Below are 25,080 nucleotides of genomic sequence, written 5' to 3' on the forward strand. Positions count from 1 at the left end.
AAATTGAGGAAAAAGTAGGCTTCAATAGGGTGAAATGAAGATAAACCGTTTTGGGCTTGTGGTAAAGGCCAGGCCTTTACCTAAATCAACGTTCTAAAGATACTTTCTAGGCTTATCCTAGGGACAGGCCAAAAATGGCCTCAATTCTACTTAAAACAACTGTAGCTCGGAGCTATATTTTTCCCACCCTGCAAAGCAGACCTCAATACTCAACTGTACTTTCTACGTACTATCAATTCAATCATCCGTCTATGTTGTCTCGTAGAAAATAGTCATGATAATGCCTTGGTAGCAGTAGAATGTTAATAAACTTTTTTTTTCATCTTCCATCCCTCTCCTACCCAAATATACTAAAAACCCAATTACCCTAGTAATTTCACAGATCTTCTTTAATAACCACTCATCCCTGAGCATGTTATAAGACATTTTTGTGTCATGCTGTCTAATTGTCTCACTATCTCATGTCTATGAGGCCAGCTTCCCTCTACTTATCTTCAGTTCTCAGCTTAAATGTCTGTTTCTTGAGAAAGCCTTCCCTGATGTTCTAGATTAGGTTAAGTGATTTTACTATATACTTCTAACTCTCAGCATATCAGTTGTCTTCATATTCCAAACCTATCACAGGAAGCCCTCTTTCCTGAGCGATTGACAACAGAAATGACCCATCTTCATGTGAGGCTCTATCTGCTGCCCACAAAGGTATTGCTTACCCATTCAGGGCTCAACAGTACAGCCAGATCAAAATATTTCTCCATAACCTAGCCTTTGTGCCGTAGAGACACATATACAGTTACAAGAAAAAAAACAGGAGTTGTTAACTCACAAATAATAACGGAGTAAGTAATAGAACCTAAATCTCTGGACATCAAGCTTAGTATTCTTGCCTTATACAATAGTCACTTGCTTTTCTCTTTCATAGGACTTCTCAGCCACCTAGCCCAGGGATACTATGCAGTCAGTATCTTCACACAGCTGAAGAAATTTAAGCCAGGCTTCAACTAGCTATAGGAAAAGAGGACTCAGGCAGGACATGCGTGTTTTTGTAAACCATTTAAGCCCTAAATACAAAGCCACCATACATAATACTTAAAATTTTGATATTAAAGCAAGAAAAATAATTGATATACAGTGTATTTTATGGAAGGAAATTTCACTCTTGCTCTGAAGTTGACCCAATTGTATTAGAAATTCAAGAAAATCTGTTGGTATGTAATACCTTCTGTCTAATGAAAACAATTTAAAAGCTTCTGCAAATAATTAACCAAAAAAAAAAATTTTTTTTTTTACCAAAGCAACTCTAAAATAACACTCTTCCAAAGTAGCCCAACTTCTTCCACTAAATACATTTCTCTATTCACTCCTAAAAAAAAAAAAAACATTGACCTAAATTATTGTAGCAGTCAAAGTCTGGCTATCTGTACTTTAATTATGTCATATTCCTACCAGGCTCTTCCTCTTCCTGGTTTATAAACTAAAAGTTTAACATGCGACCCAAAAAGTCAGTAACGTGTGGCTAAACAGCAACTATTGTTCTTACCTTTTCCTTTTGGTAGATTGCCATGACTTTTATTGATACATGAATTAATTTTTAAAATATTTTGAGGGGAGGGAGAAAATCTTGATCCTGTGAAAAATTCATTTTGTATTCAATTGCTCCAACAATTGCAGAGTTTCACGCTGGTCTTTCTTCACTCTGGTTTTGGACAGGATTTAAGAAAAACACAATGCTATACTTCACCAATTGTAAGATATGTGTTTTTTCATATTTTTTATGTCGCTCAAGACAGGATTCATCTCACAACCAATGACATGCCAGAGATTTAATTGGCAGTATTCTTTTTCCTTAGGGGAACATAAAATAATGCTGTGTCTTATAACCAATAAAACCCATTGCCGTAGAATCGACTCTAACTCACAGTAACCCTGTAGGACAAAGTAGAACTGCCGCATAGGATTTCCAAGACTGTAATCTTTACAGAGGCAGACTGCCACATTTTTCTCCTGTGGAGTGGCTTGTGGGTTCAGACCACTGACCTTTAAGTTTGCAGACAAGCGCTTAACCACGGCCCCACCAGGGCTCATTGGTTATAAGATGAAATATGGCAGACATGCTTAAGTCACCTGTGAATTTAGGTAAAACACATTACTTGATTATCTTCCTGTTGCTCTCTGGTTTCACTTCCCATTCTCCACCTTGTCTGAACCCTGGGAAACTGACTTGTGTGGAAGGCATCAACCAGGCTGCCTGGCGCTACTGTTTTCCATTGGATTTGTCTAATGGGAGGCACTGGCAGGAAAGCTGGAGGACAGTAGGAGGGTGAGGTGGGATACTCATGCCCATCCCCTACCCCACTTTCTCCCTCAGGGTCACTGTGGGTTGGCTGGTTCCCCCTCCCGAAGGCCTTGGCTGCTAACTCTCCAGGCTGTTAACTGTTCTATTTCCTTGCTCCTTCTAATTTTTTTCAGACCTAGAGGGTTAATGTCACCTCTTAACAGTTACTAGCTTAAGGGTGCTGCCCCATCTCTAGTTGCTTTTCTAAATAGGACCCACACATTTATAAATAACCCCTTCATTAAGCAAGGAGCCCTGGTGGTGCAGTGGTTAAGCACTTGGTTGCTAAAAGAAAGATGGGCGGTTTGAACCCACCAGCCACTCCACAGGGGAAAGATGTGGCAATCTGCTTCCATAAAGATTTACAGCCTTCGAAACCCTATGGGGCACTTCCACTCTGTCCTATAGAGTCGCTATGAGTCGGAATTGACTTAACAGGGAGTTTAGTTTCAGTTTTATTAAGCTCTCCTCATATTCGCAATTTGAGTCTGCCATCTGTTTCTGCCAGAACGCTAACTGATAACAAAATTTCTTTAACTCTGCCTTCTCCTGGGCCAGCAGCAGCTGCACAGGCTGGGAGTTTGGTAGAAATGGAGAAGCTTGGGCCCCTCCCAGACCTACTGAAACAGAATCTGCATTTTAACAAGATCCCCAGATGACTCCTGTACACATTAAAGTTTGGAAAGCATGGGTTTAACACATCCGTGGATATAATCAAATCTAGCATCAGAATGTTAATAAGAGACTATTATCTGGTCCTCTGTGTCCACTGGGGGTTGCTTCTCCATCTCTTCTTCCATCATTTGAACCAAAAAGATAAAACCAAACCTAAAATAAAAGTGTTCCTATTTGGCATATCTAAAGAATCTTTTAAAGAATCTAGATCTCATGTTAAAAGTCATGGACTCTCATCTTCAAAATAATTTCCTTTTAAAATCAATAGTACATTTGGAAGCAAGAGCAGAGGAAAACAGTGCTTACAGATGGAGTTAGGGATAATAACGAAGTCCATCTATGCATAACACCATTAAAAAAAGAAAAAAAAAAACTAGAGCTATTTGGATGAAAATCTTTGCCATATTGTATATAAGTATTGGTAACTGAAGACTCACTTGTCAGGACTGAGCTATTCATATTGATTTTCCCACCTCTGCAAACAGGAAGTTTAAGATGCAGAATGAAGAAATAATTGTAAACAAGACCTCTCTGGATGAAAAAAAGAAGAACAGTTAGTCAAATTAGAAAGCAGCCCCTGGTAATTTTTAGCACTTGTCTGGCTGCAGAAAGCAATGCAGAATCCAAAGGAAGTTTCATAACCCTGCGAATTTGCTGGTCTGTTTAAAATACTTCCCACATTATTCAAGGAAAAATCAGATGTGCCATGTACGTAGATTGCCTTAAAGGCTTGTTTCCAGGATAAAGAAATTTATGAGAATGCAATTTAAGGTATTCGTTCTTCTTAGCATATAAGATTACCTCACTTTGTACCAGGTGTTCTTGAAAATAATCTGTAACTTCCTTATAATAAAGGAGAAATGTTTGATTTATAGCTTGGGTTTCAACCTATAATGAGGCATTCCATTCTGAGTGATCTCATAGACCCAGAGCATTAATAAGCCCAGGATATTAGCGTATGGAAAGTCCTGCCCAGGTGGACATTTCACAGAGTCTGTGTCAGCCGTTTTCGCTGGTCAGGTCTTTAACATCCTCTCCTACCATGCCCCCCTGCCCCCTGCTGCCTTCCCTCTGCCTCCCACATCTTTCTTCTACCTAGTTGGTAGGGTACAAGAAAACAAAATCAAGTCTTCAATCCCTGGATGTTAGGCCAACAATCAGGTGGTGAGAGGTACACGGTTAAAGATAGAAAAGCACAGACTATGAAGCAGGTAGCTCCAGGTTCAAACGTTGACTCTATTACATTAGCTGTTTGGCCCATGGCATGTCGGGAAACAACCCCTGCCATGACAGGGATCTCCAGATTTTTGTGCACATGGAGCCCTTGCTTGTAATTTAGTATCTCGAAGTCTTATTGCTCATGCCTTCTTCTTGCTCTTTCTATCTCCTGATGTTCTTTCCCCAGACTTTGTCAAGAAACCCTCTCTAGCCTGTTATAATCCCACAGTTCTAGGAAATAAGGTAGCTTAGTAGCATGGTGACAAAGAACAGACTCTGGACCCAGACTACCTGGAGTCAAATCTTGGCTTTGTCATTTAATAGATGGGTAAAGTTCCTTAAACTCTCTGTGCCTCAGTTTCCTCAATGGAAACTTATTATTATTTTAAAGGGTTGTTGTGATGATTAAATGATTAATATATAAAACTTAGAATAACCAAACCAAAACCAAGCCTGTTGCCATTGAGTCAATTCTGACTCATAGTGACCCTATAGGACAGAGTAGAACCACCCCATAGGGTTTCCAAGGAGCGGCTGGTGGATTCGAACTGCTGACCTTTTGGTTCGGCGGCCATAGCTCTTAACCACTGTGCCATCAGGGCTACAGTTACTTAGCTAGTGCTTGACAAATAAGGGCTATTTACCTTTGTTCTGATTATTATTATTAAAAATAGACTCCCTAGTAAATGCCTTGTCTTACGCTAAAATTTAGCTTGGCTGATTCTTCCCTGAAAATTCTTATTTTTTAAAGGTATGATTAATATTTTTATTATGTAATTATTATATGTTCATTGTAAAAATTTGAAAAATACAGCACATTTTGGTGTGTTTTCTTTCAACTCTTTTTTTCCTCTGAACATATTTGTGAAATGTACATAGATATGTAGTCAGTTTATTAAAGAACACATATATATGTTCTTTTTTGTACATGTATTAAAGTGTATATAAAGTATGTGTACTTAAACGAAATGTATACTTTAATATATATTTAATTTATTGTAAATATGTATTTGTATATTACATATTTATTAAAATATATCTATTACTTATTGCATATATTTATACAATATACTCTAATATAAAAATATTATATTTGTACTCATATATTATAGTATATTTTCATATAATTTAATTTACATAGTGAATTTAATATATTTATGTTAATGAATAAAGTGTATTACAGCATATATGTATCTACTTTTTTGCAAAATTGAAATAAAATATATATTTACATACTCATATGTCCTTTTTATTAAACATATTATAAACATATTTCCAACTCAATAAATATTCTTAGAAAATGTGATTTTTAATGGCTGTATTAGTACAATATCACTATGGATATCACAATATATTACACCATCCAGATAATATTTTCTTATAGCAGTGCAGTGCACCATCACAAAAGTCCCACAATGAGCCTAAGGAGAAATGTTTTGAAGAATAGAAGCCCATTCTGCCATGGAAGAGGGGATACTCTGGTCCAATATTCTTTGATTATTCATTCAGTCAAGCATCTACCATGTGCCATGAACTTATGTGCAGTTTGGCATCATCCAATCGAGTCACCTTCTTCTCCATACTCAGCCACCATTTTGGAAACTGGCATATGGCCCAATTCCATTGTACCCTCTGGTCGGCCTCTCTGAAATATGTCTGCATGACGACGGAAAAGAAAAGCACCCAATGAGCACATCAAGCCTGGCTTCTCACACTATAATCACATTGGCTTTCTTTTAGGGCTTGATTTTGTTTGTGCTAAGCCAACTAAAGGATCTGCTGATGGAGGCCACCCTGTTATGAAACTTGGTGACACCCTGTGCGACACCCGATGTGTCAGAACACATTGAGAGTTCTGTTTCTCCCTGTTTTTGGATCACACCCTTGATGAATGGGCTGTTAGTGATTTGTTGAATTTCTCTCATCTTGTCCTTTCCAAATTGACTATTAGATGGTTTCAATTTGAGACAATTTTCAAGCAATGATTGCATCAAACTAGAATCTAATTGGGGAAAAGCAATTTCTGGCAAAATCCCAAGCCAAGAGATTTTCAATCTGAGAAAATTATATACTAAGACTGCCAATTAAGAACAGAAAGCTTAGCAGCTTTACACACAACTCTGCCATTGTCCAATTCTGTGCCCTGAATTTGGTGAGGAGCCACACTGGACAGGGCAGAAGTTACAGGGATGTATTCTGCAGTTATCTGAAGACCGAAGAATAAGGCAATTGTACCATTTGAAGGAAACTCAGTGATACAAACTCAGTGAGTGAACAAACTCAGTGATAACGTCTCATCCATTTTCTTGCTTCGGGAATTCAGGATACACCATAACTTTGTTCAAACTGCTTCCACACTGGAATGCCATTGTCACACCTACAAATCTATCTAAAACCTGCTTAAGGCATACTTATCTGAAACCTTTCCGGTCTTCTCTAGCCCTCATGGACCTCCCCCTTCTCTTAATGTCCACAGATCCTAGAACCCTTACACATCTAATGAGGTACAGTTTCAAACAGCATTCATTGCTTTCGGAGTGCACTGATGGTGTCACAGGAGCAAGGCCAGGTCTGTGCTTCTCTCAAATTCCTCACATCATCCATCAGAGCAGTGCATTCAGTGCAGGGGCCACCTACTCCCTGGGTAGGCAATTCTCCAATAGGGTCCCATTGCACCCTGTGCTTCATTTTTCTCAGCAGCTGCTACACTGTGTTGTCACTTATGGATAATTGTCTCTCTCAAGCACTCATCGAAGGCTCTTTGAGGCCAGGATCATGCCTAGAATACGTTTATATTCCCAACACACAGTACAAAAGAAAAGCTCTATAGATACTTATAGAATGAGTGTGAGAGAATAAATAAATGCATGAGTAAATGAATAAATTCTAGAAGCTCAGTAACTGCTTGTTCATCAATTAATTAGCTCTGGAGTAAGAGAGCAAAAGAAGGGTTGTTTACTTCTGTGCTTAAGGGAATGTGAAGATAATAGGTAACTAGCTAATCCTTAGTAAGCAAGGATTGTAATAAAGGACAGACACGAGGAATAAAAGCAACCACAGTCATGTTAAGCCCCAGTAATACTCAAACATAAGATCGGTTTTGCAAGCATACAGGTCTCTATCTTTTGCACAATTGAAAACAGTCTCCACCACTTTAAAGGGAAATCATCTCTCATGCTTATTTCATTGGGTAGAAGTAGGATGGAAATGTATTTTGGCAGACACCAGTAGCCCCCTCCACCACCCCGTCACTATGCCCAGACAAAGATGACACTTCCTTTTCTTGCAGCTAAAACAAACCAGTTGCCCTCAAGTTGATTCTGACTCATGGAGACTTCATGTGTGTCAAAGTAGAGCTGTGTTGCACAGGGTTTTCAATTACTGATTTTTTAGAAGTAGATTGCTGGTCTTTTCTCCAAGGCATCTCTGGGTGGACTTAAACCTCCAACCTTTCGGTTAGCAGCCAAGTGCATTAACCGTTTTGCACCAACCAGAGATTGGTTCTGGCCGAAGGAGTATGAGGAGAGGTGAAGCATACCTGAAAATGTCCTCAAAAGGAAAGAAGTATGCTCTCCCCTTCCTTTCTCTCCATTTCTCAGAGGCTGTAATGTGGAGGTCAAAGTAATGGCATAGGAGAGCACATCCCTGATATCATCTGGCTACATATCAGCCTCTTCCATGAAAGAGAGATGGTTCTCTCTTTCTTTTTTTTTTTTTTTAATTTCAATGTCTCTTGTTACAGCAGCTTAGCTTATACCTTAATTAATGCTTGTCTTTTAGGCAAGAAGAAGCCAGCTCCTACCCTCCTATGTGATAAAACCTCCATGAGAGTACTGGAGAAAAGATGAGGACGAAAACTCACCTTTTATAAGTGGTGGAAAGGGGGAGTGTGCTGTCACATTGTGAGGATTGCGACCAATGTCACAAAACAATATATGTATAAAATTTTGAATGGGAAATTAACTTGGGCTGTAAACTTCCACCTAAAAAAAAAAAATGTAGAAAAAACAATTTTTTACACAGGAGGACGTTGAAATTCAAATAAGCAAATTAAATTGCACAAGATAACATAAGCTAGTAACTGGTGGCTCCCAGGTCTGTTTGATTCCAAAGTCCGTCCTCTTTCCACTTCATAAGGACAATAATAGTAATAGTGATTGTTAACACTTACTAAAATCGAGTCCTGAGTGTCATAAATGGTTAAGCACTGGGCTACTAGCCGAAAGATTGGCAGTTTGAATCCACTTACAGGCACCTCCGAAGACAGGCCTGGTGATCTGCTTCTGAGAAGTCACAGCCTTAAAAACCCTGTGGAGCAGTTCTAGTCTGCACACATGGGGTTACCATGAGTCGGAATTGACTTAAGGGCAACTAACGACATCATATGTTAAGTGCTTACTATCTGTCAAGAACTGAGCTGAGCATTATGTTTAATTACCTCATTGGATTCTCACAACTCCTCTTTGAGATAGGTACTCCTACTACACGTGTTTTACAGATGAGGAAAACGGGGCTTAGAGTTAATAAGTAAGTACATACTGTATGATTTCATTTTTATTAAGTTTTAGAATAGACAAAACTGTAATGACAGAAATCAGAGCAGGGTAGGTATAAAAGTTGGCTAGGAGTCCTGGAGGTGCAGTGGTTCAGCACTCGGATGCTAACTGAAAGGTCAGCAGTTCGAACCTACCAACCGCTCTGCAGGAGTAAGAACTTCCTTAGTTCTTAATTTTTTATTTATATTCTCTTATAACTCTGGGAAAAATCATCTGAAATGGAATCATCATATCTTCTCACTCTCAATTTGGATGACAATACAAAAATTTAATGTTGCAAGTCTTCCTTTCTTTATTGGCCAGTCTCATAAAACCTGAGGGATTGCTTTTTAAAATTTGAGACAATGACTTGAAGTTCAGTTCGTTTTTTACCTGGGAGCCAGTCACTGAATGCCATTCCTACAGCTCTCAGCTTTTCTCTTTAAATGGGAAGCAACCTCTACTGGGCACCCACTAAATGCTTTATGTTGAATTTGTCCTCACAACAAAACTATGAGACAATAAATACTTTCTCTATTTTTTAGATGACGAAACTAAGGGTTATAGAGGCTAAACTTCTTGTCCAAGAAAGGGGTACAGAGAAATGATTAATAAAATCATGGACTCAATATCAGGCAGATCTAGGCTGAAATTTCATCTTTATACTTACAGGTACAAGATTTAGGAAGAAGTACTAAACTCCTCTCAGTTATATTTGATCCAATTGTACAATGGGAAAAAAATAATTATCTACCTTATAGGATTGTCGTGTGGATCATGATAATGTAAGTAAACTGCCTAGTAAGAGGCACATACAATAAACAGTGTTAATTGTATTAAAGTCACATATCTAGTAAGAACCTGTAGCCCGAAAAAGCAATGCTCAAATTCTTTCTCTTCCTCTGAAAATTGTCATTTGTTGTTAGTTGCCATCAAGTCAGCTCTGACTCATGGCAACCTTATGTGTAACAGAAGGAAAGGTTGCCCAGTCCTATGCCATCTTCCTGATCATTGGTATGTTTGAGTCCATTGTACCACTATTGTGGCTATTGTGTCAATCCGTCTCATTGAGGATTTATCTTCAGTGCCTTCCAATTTGAGGGGCTCATCTTCCAGCACTGTATTGGGCAGTGTTCTGTTGTTATCCAAAAAGTTTTTATTGGCTGATTTTGCACTGGTAAATATCCACCTTTCGTTTTGGCTAATCCCTGGATTAAAGAAAAAGTAATAAACGTTAGTTACCTTCAAGTTGAGCTTGAGGCTAGGACAAGAAATTATTACATGAAAATGTTGCAAAAGACACTCACAAAATACACTGCTGATTAGCATTTTGGAAATACCACACCCAACCATTCAAAGCTTGGCTTTTTTCCCTATTCTTGATTATTTGGCTTAAAACACTAAGAGTATCTCTAACTCGTTGGAGATGTGTCTTATGGATGTACTTAAAAGAGTTAGCAGCCGTTCCAATACTTTCTACCCTGCTACAATGATGAACACCTGGCATATGTTACCTCCTATTATAATTTTCCTCTCGATACATCCCCACTTCCCAGGGGAAAGTAGAGATGAGAACCTCGATCATGTCTTATTCCTTCATCAGGAGTATTTTATGTTTGGCAAAGTGCTCTGTATATAGTAGGCAGGAAGATATGATTACTGAGTATAATAGGCAAGGGAGACAGGATTTGGACCAGGTTATTCTCAAGGTTCCCACAAGCTCAAAAAATATATCTATATCTGTGATTCTATACTGCAAAGCTGTAGAGAAAAAGGGCAGACATCATTTTTTTTTTAAATAAAGCTTACCATTTTTTGCTTTCATTATTAAAAACACTGGTCATGAGAAGAAAATATTCTTTGATGGTTATAAGAGGGAGGAGGGAGGGAGGATGGGAGAGGGCCATTCACTAATTAGATAGTAGATAAGTTTTATCTCAGGTGAAGGGAAAGACAATACACAATACAAGAGAGGTCAACACAACTGGACTAAACCAAAAGCAAAGAAGTTTCCTGAATAAACTTAATGCTTTGAAGGCCAGTGTAGCAGGCGCAGGGGTTTGAGGACCATGGTTTCAGGCGACATCTAAGTCAATTGGCACAATAATACCTATTAAGAAAACATTCTGCATCCCACTTTGGAGAGTGACGTCTGAGGTCTTAAATGGTAGCAAGCGGCCATCTAAGATGCATTAATTGGTTTTAACCTACCTGGAGCAAGGAAGAATGAAGAACACCAAAGACACAAGGTAATTATGAGCCTAAGAGACAGAAAGGACCACATAAACCAGAGACTACATCAGCCTGAGACCAGAAAAATTAGATGGTGCCTGGCCACAACTGATGACTGCCCTGACAAGGAACACAACAGAGAACCCCTGAGGGAGCAGGAGAGCAGTGGGATGCAGACCCCAAATTCTCATTAAAAGACCATACTTAATGGTCAGACTGGACTAGAAGGACCCCAGAGGCCATGGTCCCCAGACCTTCTGTTAGCCCAAGACAGGAACCATTCCCAAAGCCAACTCTTCAGACACGGATTGGACTGGAATATGCGATGGGAAATGATACTGGCGAAGAACAAGCTTCTTGGATCAAGTAGACACATGAGACTATGTTGGCATCTCCTGTCTGGAGGGGAGGTGAAAGGGAAGAGGGGGCCAGAAGCTACCTGAATGGGAACAAAGAGAGAGAGTGGATGGGAGAATGGTGCTATCTCATTAGAGGGAGAGCAATTAGATGTGTATAGCAAGGTGTATGTAAATTTTTGTGTGAGAGACTGACCTGATTTGTAAACTTTCACTTAGAGCACAATAAAAATTAATTTAAAAAAAAAACTGTTCTTTTAGAAATTTTAGAAAATATAAAAAAGTAGAGAAATTTAGAAGAAAAAAAAGCATCCAGGTTTCTACCCTCAAAGCCAACCATATTTTAATGTCTTTTCTTCAGGTGATTGCTAAGTCTCTTCTGCCTGTATCCCTCTTTCTGTCCCCTCTTTCCTTCTCCCTTTGTCACACACTTGGTGCCTTTATGCCATCTTTCATTCAGCTCCTCCATCCACACACTCCTCAGTGTTAAAAACTGACCTCCCAAAGGTGCCCCCACACTAGACGTCTCATAACCCTCTCACTCCATAAAAGTTTAATGTGCCCTAGACTCCCTTTCCTAGGGCTGCAGCCCTCCCCTAAGCTAATCTGGCAATGTACCTGCTTATGGTTGGTAACTACTCCTTTCAGAAGAGAAACAAGAAAGTTGGAATTTCAGTAGCCCAATGGAAGACCCATTTATTGGAGGTAAGACAATCAAATGCATTCAACTAACATAACCCGAGCACAAGCGGAGGTAGCTTCACGGTATGGTAGAAAGAGCATGGACAGAGACCTTAATTCAAATCCAACCACTTGCTAGCAGACAACTAACATCCTTTCTGATCCTCAGTGAAGAGGTAATACCAACCTCATAAGCTTACCAGAAGGCTTAAATGAATAACAAGTTTAAAATACCTGGTTTATAAAACTGACTGGCATAAAGTGCTGTGATTACAAAAAAAATGAGTCAGATGTGATTTGTGTCCTCATGGAGCTTATTATCTGGGAGAATAAATAAGACATACATAAACCCAATTGCTGTTGCTGTTAAGTTGATTCTGACTCAAGGTGACCCCATGTGTACACACAAGTAACCATGATACACAATTTTTGAACTCTTATTAAGGTCCCCATATACAAAAAAAAAAAATTTTTTTTATACATACATACTTACGTGTATATATACATATACATATGAGGAAACTGAGCCTCAGAGAAGGGAAGTGACTTGACCAAGTTCACACAAGTAGGGAATTACAAAACCGAAATTTGAACCCTTGCCTGCCCAATTGCACAATGCAGGAACACAGCATAGGCACTTTCCTTTCAACCTGTTTATATGACTAATTTTGGACTTCAGCAAATATTGTTTCCCTGGAGCTGAACCATGGATCCTATTTCTCAAATCTGGCTAAAATTTAGACCAGGACATAGTATAGGAAAGGGTGAGGGGCTGGGCAGGAGATCTACGCCTCAAATTTAGATTTTTGACTTCATTTTCATATGAAGCTATACATACACAGAGACTCACCGTGAAGACTTTAGTCACACGACGTTAAACTAGCCTCATTACTGATTTGCACGGTCTCTTACACACTCAGTACTGGTACTTTTTATAAATCTTATAGTTACCTTGTCAATATCATATTGTATTGCATTGTATCGTCTCAATGTTAAAAATGTTGATTTGTTCCATTTGTATATTTAAAATGTATCACAATTTTTGTAATCCGATTTTGTCACTTCCTAATTTTTGTGCTGAGCGCCTCAAAAAAAAAAAAGGAAAAGGTCATGCCTCTGTCCACAAATACTCCGGTTTTCTTCATGGCCTAAGCCGGAAGGGACTCACAGCACTCACTTAGAAAGGGCCTTAATTCTTCCCTGCAGTCCGAGTACCTTCTTTCAACAATAACACCGCCCTTTACAGAGGAGGGGCACAGGCCTCTAAGACCAGGAATTTCTACCATAAAAGAGTTGCTACCACCATAACACAACTCTTAGTGTTGCCTGAGTTTTTAATTTTTATCAAGCTAGTGGGTGTGGAAGGAGTCTTGGTTAAGCGCTCAGCTGCTAACTGAAAGGTTGGTGGTTCAAACCCACCAGCTGCCCTCCTGCAGGAGAAAGATGCAGCGGTCTGCTTCCATAAAGATTTACAGCCTAGGAAACCATCTGGGATGGTTCTACTCTGCCTTGTGGAGTCGCTAGGAGTTGGAATCAAGTCGTCAGCAGTGGGTATGAATTTAGTGGGTGTAAGAACATATTTTTCTGTGGTTTTAATTTGCAGTATCTTGATGAGGTTGAGCATCTCTTCATATGTTTATGAAAACATTTGTATTACTTCTGTGAAAGCCTGGCCATGCCTTTTACCCATTTTTCCACTGCATTGTTCGTCTTCTTACTGACTCGTAGAAATTCTTTTGTAGATATTAAGCCTTACGTCAGTTAATTGCCCTTAAGCTTCCCACTCCCACTGATTTATCCGTGGCAGTTGATCAATAAGTTTAACTTTCTGCAGAAACTTTCACCATGCATGCCACCTTAATCATCTCTAAATCCTTTTCAGAATTCATCAAGCAACATTAAAAAAAAACACACACATTTGAAGACACAATTGAACACACTTTTTCTTTCATCATCTCCCTCAGATTAGGGAAAGTGCCGGAAATGGGTGAGTCTTTAAGGATCCAAAGTTTTCAACAAAACCATAGGAGAGGAATTTTGCTCATTCACCCCTAGTTTTTATCTTTTCGGTTTGACAGCACAATTAAACACGCATGTATTTTATGTGCTCACATAGCCTTAATTCCCCTAATTATAGCAGCTCTGAGCTGTAGACAGAGCAGAAGGTGTTGTGGGGGACAGGGCAGGGAGAGTGTGAAGCTAGAGGCAGGGAACTTTACTGGTGTTGCCTCTGTCTACAGGGTGTTTATCATATTTTTAGGAAGAGGAGGAAAAAAAAAAGCATTCTGAACTAGTTTCAGTTACTTATGTTACAGACGGGGTATCCATGCCTAGAACAGCTTTCATGGATTTATTTGTCAATTGACATAAATTAAAACCAGACCAAACTTCACTGAGCCTCTTATTTTTTCCTTCTCTAAATTTTCCTAGCCTTCTCCCCCTTCTCTCTATCCCACCCTAGCCCTTCTTCCCTTAATAACTTTAAAAATTATTTTGTTTTATCCACATTTTATGCTTTCTCAGGAAACATTTTCCCAATGCTCTGATTCCCTTTCTGCCCGAGGGAACGTTTACTTCCCTCTTTCATCTAATCCTCTCAATTATCTCAGCCCCTGCTCAGAATCCCTAATAAACATTCTGAAAGAGGGAGAGGGCTCAGTCGTGCTGATTGAGGGGTTTTGAGTTTTTTTTTTTTTTTTTTTTTGGAGATGAGGAAACATCAGTCTAAGTTTTTCTTTTAAGAAAACATCCTTTTTATATTAAGGTGGTCATTTACATTTTTCGGTCGTTTTAACAACAGCTGAAAGGTCTCCTTAAAAATCACAAAACTCCTAAACACAAAAGCTTATCTAGCCTCTGGAGAAAAAAAAAAAGAGGTAGCCTATAATGATGGAAAAATTGAAGACTATTGTCCTCATTAAGACCTGGTTTCAAACCTCAGTTCCAGCTCTTTCCAGGGGTAGGGCTCCTCTCCGAACCTTGGTTTCCTCCTCTGTGAAACGTTTAATGTGCAGTTGTATTGTAGAAGGTCTGCAGGTGGCACAAATGGTTTGCACTCGACTATGAACTGACTACTAACCTAAAGATTGGTGGTTCAAATACACCCAGTGTACACTGTGAAAGAAAGGGCTGGTGATCTGCTTCTGTAAAGATTACAGTCAGGAAAACCCTGTGGAGCAGTCCTACTCTGCCACATGGGGTCACCAGGAGTTGGAATTGATTTGAAGGCAACCGTTTATGAGTATTGTAGAGATTTTCAATGAGATATGTAAGAAAAGACTTCACTCATTGTTCCAGTTAGGGTTTTGACCTAAGATAAAGGAAATTTAGTAGAAGCGTGGTGGAAGCTAACAGATGCACTGGAAGCTTAGGGAACGTGCATGACAACACTACCCACGGCTCTTCTGGAGGGTGAAAAAGCAGCAACTGGCGAAACAGCAGGCAGCAAGCATGGGAATGAATTAACTACAACCATTTTAGTCCCATGGCAGTTCCTTAACTAGAGAAGAGACAGTCACCCTATTAACAGCCAAATCTCTTCCCCAACCGTGTAGTTAATTGCCTAAAGAAAATGGGAATTCACTTAGGAAAGGGAAGTGGAAGGTAGATATGAGCCCAAATCAGCCAATGCCTACTACACAGGTGCTTAATTTTAATTCCATTCCTTGAATCTTTTGGTTTTGCTTAAAGTCTCAAAAAATATAATCCCTAGGATAATACTCAAGAAAGATTGCTACTTTGTGTGAAATATAACAGTCATCTACCCAGAATGACCCTGTTCTTCTCTGTTTACCCAAATCTTCCTTTCCTTTAGGGTTCAGTCAGAATGAACCCCTCCATCAAACTTTGCTCTTCCACGTATGTAGAAGAGCTACTTATTTGTGTGTGTGTATGTGTGAATGAAACAAAATTTTATAAAATAATACTTCGCCTTGCTGATGCATGCTGATATATTTTACTCCATTTTATTTTACTTTCTAAAATACTGATTGATATTAAATTGATTTCAAAATCTGCTAATGAGTTGTGACATAAAGTTTGGAAAATATTGGCTTAGAAGTTGAATGTGGAGTATGGACTTGGAGAAACGAGACTCAAAAAAGACCTGGCTTGGCCACTCACATATGTGGCCTTGAACAAATCACTTTACCTCTCTGAAATTCAGATTTTGTCACACAGGAATCATAATAAAGCATTTCTTCCATAAAAATTACTGTGAAATGGCATACATAAAGTATGTAATAGTGCCAGGAACATAGTAACACTATTATTAACATTAAATACTCAATAACTACTTTGATGACCCATAGAATAGGATCAAAAAGTAGAGGACTATGAAATGGGAAGAAAGAAAGAAATATAAGCCCAACTATGGTAATTTAATGTTATTCTTCAAGATCTATTTCTAAAACTCAGTTGACTATCAAGACTATATGGTTGCTCTAGGGCAGGGAAATCCAGTATATAGATTATACAAAGCCTTATTTTTGGTAGATTATCTGAATAGTTCTCTTTCTTGGACTTGCCATTAGCAAGGAAAGAAAGAGGTCTGGGTGTTGGATTTTTCAGTCAATTTATAAATATCTCCCTTAATCTATTATCTTCCTTCCCACCCTTCCTACCTATATGGCTCAGTCCTGTTACCCTTACTTATTCCTCATTTCCACTGTTGGTATCATTTGCACTGCTCCTCAAACTAGAAACTTGTCCTAACTCCTCAACAATCCCAACCTCCCCTTGCAACAAGCCATCTTGCCAATTCTACCTCCGATATAACCTTGGGGCCAATTTTCTTCTCTGTATTCACACTGACTTTGCTTCAGGCTTTCCTCAACCCTCTCTAAGACTGTACTAATCTCCTAAACTGTCTCCCTGTTTTTCTTCCCCACCTCATAACTGTCTTCCACTGTGTTCCCTGGGTAATTCTAAAATACAGATAAATTTTCATGTGACAGTTCATGTCCCCCATCCCTGCCATCTCCCAGGGTTATATATCTTCGATGGTGCCCCACAGCTTGCAGGATAATCAAAAGTATTTTGTTGCATTTGAGGCTCCCCACAGAGAAACACTGCCTGCTTTCCATCCTCATCTCCTGCCACCCATGTACCCTCAGACTCTTCCGAACATTTGTCATTCAGTGGGACAAATCTTACCTGTAAGCCTTTATATCCTTGTACGTGTAGTTCCCTCAGCCTAGAATTTTTGTTTTCCCCCCGTCTATATGGAAACACCGGTGGTGCAGTGGTTAAGTGCTATGGCTGCTAGTCAAAAGTCAGCAGTTCGAATCCACCAGGTGCTCCTTGGGAACTCAATGGTGCAGTTCTACTCTGTCCGATAGGGTCACTATGAGTTGGAATCGACTCTATGGCAACAGGTTTGGTTTTGGTTTTTTTCTATACGGGTCATCATTCAAGTCTTTGCACATTCATTCATCCATTCATTCAACTAAGATTTATAGAGCACAAGAAGCTCAAATTTTTTCCTGCAATAGGGTACAGAGATGAAAAGAGAAAGAGCTCTCACCTTCAAGGAACTCTGTCTAATGGAGAAACTGAAGCTTTGGGCAGAATTAATCACTCTCTTCCCCAAGGTCTTCAAATACTTTGTATATTGCTTAAACAGTACCAGCTGCCTTTGAGTCAGTTCTGACTCACGGTGACCCAGTGTGTGTCAGAGTAGAACTGTGCTCCGTAGGGTTTCCAATGGCTGATTTTTCAGAAGTAGATCTCCAACTCTTTCATCTGAGGCACCTCTGAGTAGAATAAAACCTCCATCCTTTTGGTTAGCAGCCAAGTGTGTTAACTGTTTTTATCACCCAGGGACTCCTGCCCTAAATCTAGCCCCAGTACCTGCACCAGCATGACTTTCCTGCCAGCGCCTTGTCAGAGCCTATCCCATTCCTTTCTCCTTGTGGGGTCTGGAGGAGAGAGGTTCTGAAAGCATCCATGGACAAAAAAAATAAGTACAATACACTGGGCTTGCTTCTATTTTCTAGAATGTAGGCCCTTTTTACAAGTACACAGGTCTAGACACTTTCTGTTTATAAAAGGAATGCTGCAGTTCAAAACAGGACTGGCTTTAAAGGAAGACAATATGTGCATTACACACACACTGGTAGCAAAGGCTATTGGTCTTGTCATTGTCCTATGCTAGATGACCCTCAAAAGTCATAGCCTCGCCTACATCTGAGACCAATGGTGGGCCACAGACTGGGTTCTTAGATTCTAGGTCCTCTCTACTTTTCCCAAAGCTGATCCCTGAGGACTAGCTTGGAGACTGAACAGAGGCAGATAAAGTAGACAAAAAAATACAAAGGAGACAAATGAGACCTGTTGAGATACCCATTGGGAAACAAAACTCCCTCATACCCAACTTAGAAAAGGCCTGAAGTCTTAAGGAAATGGATTCACCCAGATTCCCAGTTTAGAGAAAAATAGAACTTTGGTGTAGCAAGAAGTCAAAGATTCAGGAGCTTTTATATAATGCGAGAAAGCTGGGAGCTACAGAAGGCTTTTGATTATTCTTATTTCAATGGGTAAAATAAACTGGAAAGGAGGAGAGGCTGCAGGCTGGAAGGCTACAGTAGACTGTTGCAAATGTTCAGAGACGTGGCAGTTAGAGCCTGGTCAAGCATCCCTATGTGTTTTACACGGGTAAGCAGATGAGCCAGCAGCTGTGTGGTCCACTGTGCAAAAGAAGTGGTCAGCTAAGAGCTTAGTGTCAGAATAGAATTTACCACCAGGTTAATCTGACATACACAGCTCATGGAGTACAGAATCATCAGTGTGCGTTGGGGGTAATTAGGCATAAATGATAAAGGGTTTGCATAATTAAGTGTAATTGGTGTTACTTTTACATAACTGAACACATTTTAGCTTTTCTTTTCTCACTTTAGGTTTTCTAGGATCTATACTGCCGTCAGTCTGATTTTCTCTGATACTAACACCGAAGTTTCACCATCATGAGGCAGACCCAAACCAACTGATCAGTGTACAAATGTTCACAGTCTCTCCCTTCTCCCCACTCCTAAGTCATTAGATCCTGACTTTCTCAAGGAGGGCCCTCCTTGGTTAGGACAGTGTCTTAGTTTCCTAATGCTACCCTAACTCCTACAAGTGGGTGGTTTGTAAAGATCAGAAAGGCATTTTCTCACAGTTTAGGAGGCTAGAAGTCTGAATTCTGGTGAATCTCTGGGGGGAGGACCTTCTTTGTCCATTTTAGCTTCTAGTAGCTGCTGGCAATCCTTGATGTTCCCGGGCTTGTAGATTCATCTGTCTCTGTTGTTAGATAGTGTCTGCCCTCCCTCCTGTATGTCTCTGTGTTTATTCTGGTCTTTTTATAACTCAGAAGGGATCAGGTTTCAGACATCTGACTCTGGTAGGGCCTCATTAATATAACAAAAGAACCCCCTCCCCCCCCCACTTTCAAACCGGTTCATGTTTATGGGTACAGGGGTTAGGATTTTAAACACATATTTTGGGGGGACTAAATTTGATCAATAGCAGACAGTTATTTCAGGCTTCACCATGAAGAAAAAGAAAGGAGAAGGCAAACCAGTGGGCAGGCTGGAGCTGAGAACTAGAGAAAAGTCTACAGAGGGAAGTGCTAAATGAGAGATTTAGATAACAGAAAAGAGAAATTCTTCTGGAATTAGTGTGGTTCACTATTGCATCAAGAAATGCAAGTTATTTTCAAATTTCTTTTGATTGCTGGATTTTATTGATTTATTTAAGACCATGATACATTCCTGAGACTGGACCACGTGGGTCAGGAGATTACAAGTGTTTTAATCATCATGACTACCAAACCTTGACATAAGTATCTATAAAAGGCCTCAAATCTCACTGCTAATGGCTTGGATTTCCTTTTCCCTAATTCCCACACTATAATTTCAGGGCTGAGGACCCTTGTAACACCACCCAATTCTACCCCGACAGAATCTCTATCAAGAGTTTTCTTTTTCAGTTAGGCGGAAAGATTTGTGTACAGAAAGGAATATTTATATAGGGTCACTATGAGTTGGAATCGACTCAAAGGTAATGGGTTTGGGTTTTTTTTTTTTTGTATTTGTTTTTTTATTCAGTTATAGTATATAAAAATTATAAATGCTAAACGTTTTTAAACGCTAGGGGTTTTTTGTGTTTAGGTTTAATTTATAAAATGTGATATTCTTTTTAGAAACCTAGCAATTCTATCTCAAAGAAAAATATAACTTGTACCTTTACTTTGAATTATGTTTAATTATAAATGTAACAAACTAAGTCTCCTTAAAGGGTGAAACCTATTTTAATTAATTAAATAATTTGTGATGGTTTTTAGATGTATCAACTTGGCTAGGAGGCAGTCTTCCAGTTAATCAATCAAACATTAACCTAGATGCTGCCGTGAAGGGATTTTGCAGTTGTAATTAAGCCTTGGTGGCATAGGGTTTAAGAGCTACAGCTGCTAACTGAAAGGTTGACAGTTCGAATCCACCAGGTGCCCCTTGGAAACCACATGGGGCAGTTCTACTCTGTCCTATACTCTGTCGCTATGAGTCAGAATCGGCTTGATGGGAAAGGGTTTATTCAGTTCATTTCAGTAAGGAATGTGTGAGCCTGACTTAATCGATTGGAAGGCCTTAAAAGCAGGGCTGAAGATCTCACAGGAGAGAAAAGACATGCCTCTTGTGGACAACAGCTTTGGTCCATGTTCACAGAATTCCAGCCTGCTCATGATCTTTCCTTCCTGACTGCTTACCTTACAGACTTTGTACTTGCTCAGCCATCCCCCACAATTGGGGGGATAATAAATCAACATACATATACGTACATACATCTCTTATTGGATCTTCTCAAATTGAACTCTGACTGATAGACATTTCAAATTTGGTATAACTGGTTCTCTCACAAATTTTAACTACTGGACAGGTCAGACTTACCTACCCTGCAAGCAAAACTTCTGTAACTCTATTAAAAAAATTGAACTGTCAAAAATCAGGCTTTCTTAAATATATGATACTATTTACAAAACTAATCATACTCTTAAATTTTTTCAAATTAAAAATCACAAATCTAATATCAATTAAACTGTAAATTAAAATAACAAGGCTAATATGCCAGCTTCTCTAAATTATCAAATTTTATTACTATTTCAAATGTCTAAAACAACAAATAATTTAACACCTCTTTAATGTGTTAAAAAGCAAAGAGGTCACCATTAGGACTATTTTCAGTTGCCTTATTTGCATTCAAAAGCTGGATAATGAATAAGCAAGATCGAAGGAGAATCAACGCCTTTGAATTATGGTGTTGGTGAAGAATATCGAATACACCATGGACTACCAGAAGAACACCCAGAAAGCTCCTTAAAAGGGAGGATGGCAAGACTTTGTCTACCTTACTTTGGACATGTTATCAGAAGGGAACAGTTCCTGGAGAAGGACTTCATGCTTGGTAAATTAAGAGGGTCAGCAAAAAAGAGGAAGACCCTCAATGAGATGGACTGACACAGAGGTTGCAACAACAAGCTCAAACATAGCAATGATTGTGAGGATGGTATAGGAGCTGGCAGTGTATCATTCTGTTGTACATAAAAAAAAAAAAAGTACATAGGGTCACTATAAATTGGAAGCAACTTGGCTGTGCCCAATAGCAACAACAACAAAATAACAAACAGATTATGATAATTATTTAAATTTTTTCCCTAAAAACACAAAAGAATAATAACTATAGGTTTGATTTACTTCATTATTTCTATATTTATTCATACATTTTTCCAAAGTTATAATGTCACTTATTCAAATGTTAAGGTCATAAAAGTAAAGCAGAATTTGAATCAGGGTGACTATTACTCAGGGTGTACAAAGGGTACAAACAATTGAACATTGTCTTAGGCTGAGTTCTCTAAAAGAGCAAAACCATCAAAGCATATAAATATACATAGTGATTTACATCAAGGAAACAGCTCATGTGATTGTAGGGCTTGGAGCGTCCCAAGTCTGTGGATCAGCATAGAGGCCTTTCCCAATTCATGGACTCAAGCAGTTAAAGCTGGTAAACCCAAGATCAGTAGGTCAGAGTGCAGAGCTCCCCCTCACAGGCTGTGAAGGTTGAGGAATCCCAAGGCTGGCAGGCAAGACTGCAAGGTTTCTCCTGATTCACATAGTTGCAGAGGCTGGCAAATCTAAGATTGGCAGGTTCTTGCTCACAGGCTGTGAAGATCGACGAATTCCCAATATGGGCAGGCAGGCTGCAAGCTCAAGTCCCAAAAACCGGAGGTCAGACAAGAGGCAGCTGCTGGATCCAGAACAAGCCAAAATCCTTGGCAAGGTGAGCAGGAAGGAAGTAGGTGGTGGAAGGCAGAGAGAGAAAGGCTGAGGGGGTGGTGAGCCACCACAGGGCCCACCCTCGCAGAGTGCCTCATGGGGGTGATCACAATATTATGCAACTGCCAAAACACTGAGAATCTTGGTTCAGTCAAGTTGACACACAACCTTAACCATCACAAACAGTAGTCTCAACCTCCCAGAAATACATTAAAGAGTTTTTGTTTCACAAATAGGGTGGGTAGAATTTTCCAAAGACTAATACTTAAGGAAAAAAACCCAATATTTAAATATGAATTTCACTTTAACTTAATAAGGTAAATACTGTTTGAATATTTCATGTTTGACAGAGGGGAAACTGCCAAAAAGCTGAAGTGCCTGAGTGACCAAAAATGGGGTGTGAAAGACATGAAATAGGAGCAGGAAATGCAGGCCAGAGTTGAGGGAGATGACCCATTGTTGGACAAATATATGTCACAGCCTTTGTAAAACTGTAATATAGACTAGAGCTGAAGTTGTGGGAATAGAAAACAAGAAGGATTTTCTATAGGACGCTTCCTGTAGAAAAATTGGCAAAGCTTGGTTAGGCCACAGGAAAATTCTAGACTAATTTGAGAAGCAATGTTTCAGGTCAACTGATTGATTCTAAAATTCCCCATGTAACTCATCTTAGAAGAAGAATATATAACAAGGTTAAGAATTTCTTTTTTAACAAAAATTCTCCCAGAGAATTTCCTTTAAAGAAACAACCAGAAACAGAAGTATACTTCCAAGGGTGAGCAAAAGAGGTGGGGTCGTGGAAGCCAGGGGCACTGTAGTCAGAGGCCCTGAAGCTACTTCTAGGAGAGGTAGGACCATGAGACTCCAAGAAAAGAAATGGGAAGAGCCCTCAGGTAGAATTCTAGTCGACTTTTGCAAAAAGTTTTGAGTGGGGGGGGAGGGATTTAGAGATTGGCAGGGGCTAGACATGAGCCCTGGTGGTGGAGTGGTTAAGCCCTCAGTTCCTAACCAGAAAGGTTGGCAGTTTGAACCCATCAGCTGCCCTGCAGAAGAATGTGGCAGTCTGCATCTGTAAAGATTCACAGCCTTGGAAACCCTGTGGCACAGTTGTACTCTGTCCTACAGGGTCACTCTGAGATGGAATTGCCTCGATGGCAATGGGTATTTGGTTTAAGGACTAGAGCAGCTAAAGATGTAAGAACATTGGAGAGGAAAGACAGAATTTCAAAAATATCCTTAGATTCTCACCACTATTATGAGATCTTGAGAAATAGTATAAACTGAGAAGAACACATACTTTTGTGGTTACGGGGCGGGGGGAGGGAGGGAGGGTGGGAGAGGGTTATTTACTGATTAGTTAGTAGATAAGAACTACTTTAGGTGAAGGGAAGGACAATATTCAATACACGGAAGGTCAGCTCAACTGGACTGGGCCAAAAGCAAAGAAGTTTCGGGGATAAACTGAATGCTTCAGAGCTCCGCGGAGCAAGGGAAGGGGTTTGGGGACTATGGCTTAAGGGGACTTCTAAGTCAATTGGCAAAATAATTCTATTATGAAAACATTCTGCATCCCACTTTGAAATGTGGCATCTGGGGTCTTAAATGCTAACAAGCGACCATCTAAGATGCATCAACTGGTCTCAACCCACCTGGATCAAAGGAGAATGAAGAACACCAAGGTCACATGATAACTATGAGCCCAAGAGACAGAAAAGGTCCCATGAACCAGAGACCTACATCATCCTGAGACCAGAAGAACTAGTTGGTGCCCAGCCACAATCGATGACTGCCCTGACAGGGAGCACAACAAAGAACCCCTGAGGGAGCAGGAGATCAGTGGGATGCAGACCCCAAATTCTCATAAAAAGACCAGACTTAATGGTCTGACTGCGACTAGAGGAATCCCGGCGGTCATGGTCCCCAAACCTTCTGTTGGCCCAGGACAGGAACCATTCCCAAAGACAACTCATCAGACATGAAAGGGACTGGACAGTGGGTAGGAGAGAGGTGCTGATGAAGAGTGAGCTACTTGTATCAGGTGGACACTTGAGACTGTGTTGGCATCTCCTGTCTGGAGGGGAGATAGGAGGGTAGAGAGGGTTAGAAACTGGCAAAATTGTCACGAAAGGAGAGACTGGAAGGGCTGACTCATTAGGGGGAGAGTAAGTGGGAGTATGGAGTAAGGTGTATATAAGCTTATACATGACAGACTGACTTGATTTATAAACGTTCACTTAAAGCTCAATAAAAATTATTTAAAAAAAATATATCCTTAGATTCTCTTTAATTTTCTTTGAAAATTTCAAATAAAGTCTTGAATACATTTTAATTATTTTTGCCTGCTGCACTGTGTGTCTCACTGCACCAATATAATGAGTCTGGGCTATCAGGGAGTCTGGGATTTACTTGGATTAGATATTTTGGAAACTGATTTGCTAAATTCTTTTTATTATTATTATTTTATTTTGCTTTGAGTGAAAGTTTACAATTCAGGTTAGTTTCTCATACAAAAATTTATACACGCATTTTTATGTGACCTAGTTGCTCTACTTATAATGTGACAGCACAGTCATTCTTTCCACCCTGTATTTCCATATCCACTCAGCCAGCTCCTGTCCCCCTCTGCCTTCCCATCTCACCTCTGGACAAGAGCTGCCCACGTAGTCTCTTATGTCTACTTGATCTAAGAAGCACAGTCCTCACCAAAATCATTTTATGTCTTATAGTCCAGTCTAATCTTTGTC

At 39.6% G+C, this 25,080-nt stretch overlaps 1 long non-coding RNA gene across 1 annotated transcript in view; it reads right to left on the minus strand.

Annotated features, from left to right (window-relative positions):
• Positions 1 to 9,668: 9,668 nt before the first annotated feature.
• The window catches only part of LOC126082927 (uncharacterized), a 178,650-nt gene continuing 163,238 nt past the window's right edge, over positions 9,669 to 25,080 (minus strand). Inside the window, exon 4 of the long non-coding RNA XR_007518683.1 lies at positions 9,669 to 9,968. This is a non-coding gene — a long non-coding RNA (uncharacterized LOC126082927). The remainder of the gene's footprint in view (positions 9,969 to 25,080) is intronic.

This window comes from Elephas maximus, chromosome 9 (genome assembly GCF_024166365.1).
Source record: "Elephas maximus indicus isolate mEleMax1 chromosome 9, mEleMax1 primary haplotype, whole genome shotgun sequence".
Classification (NCBI taxonomy): Eukaryota; Metazoa; Chordata; class Mammalia; order Proboscidea; family Elephantidae; genus Elephas; species Elephas maximus.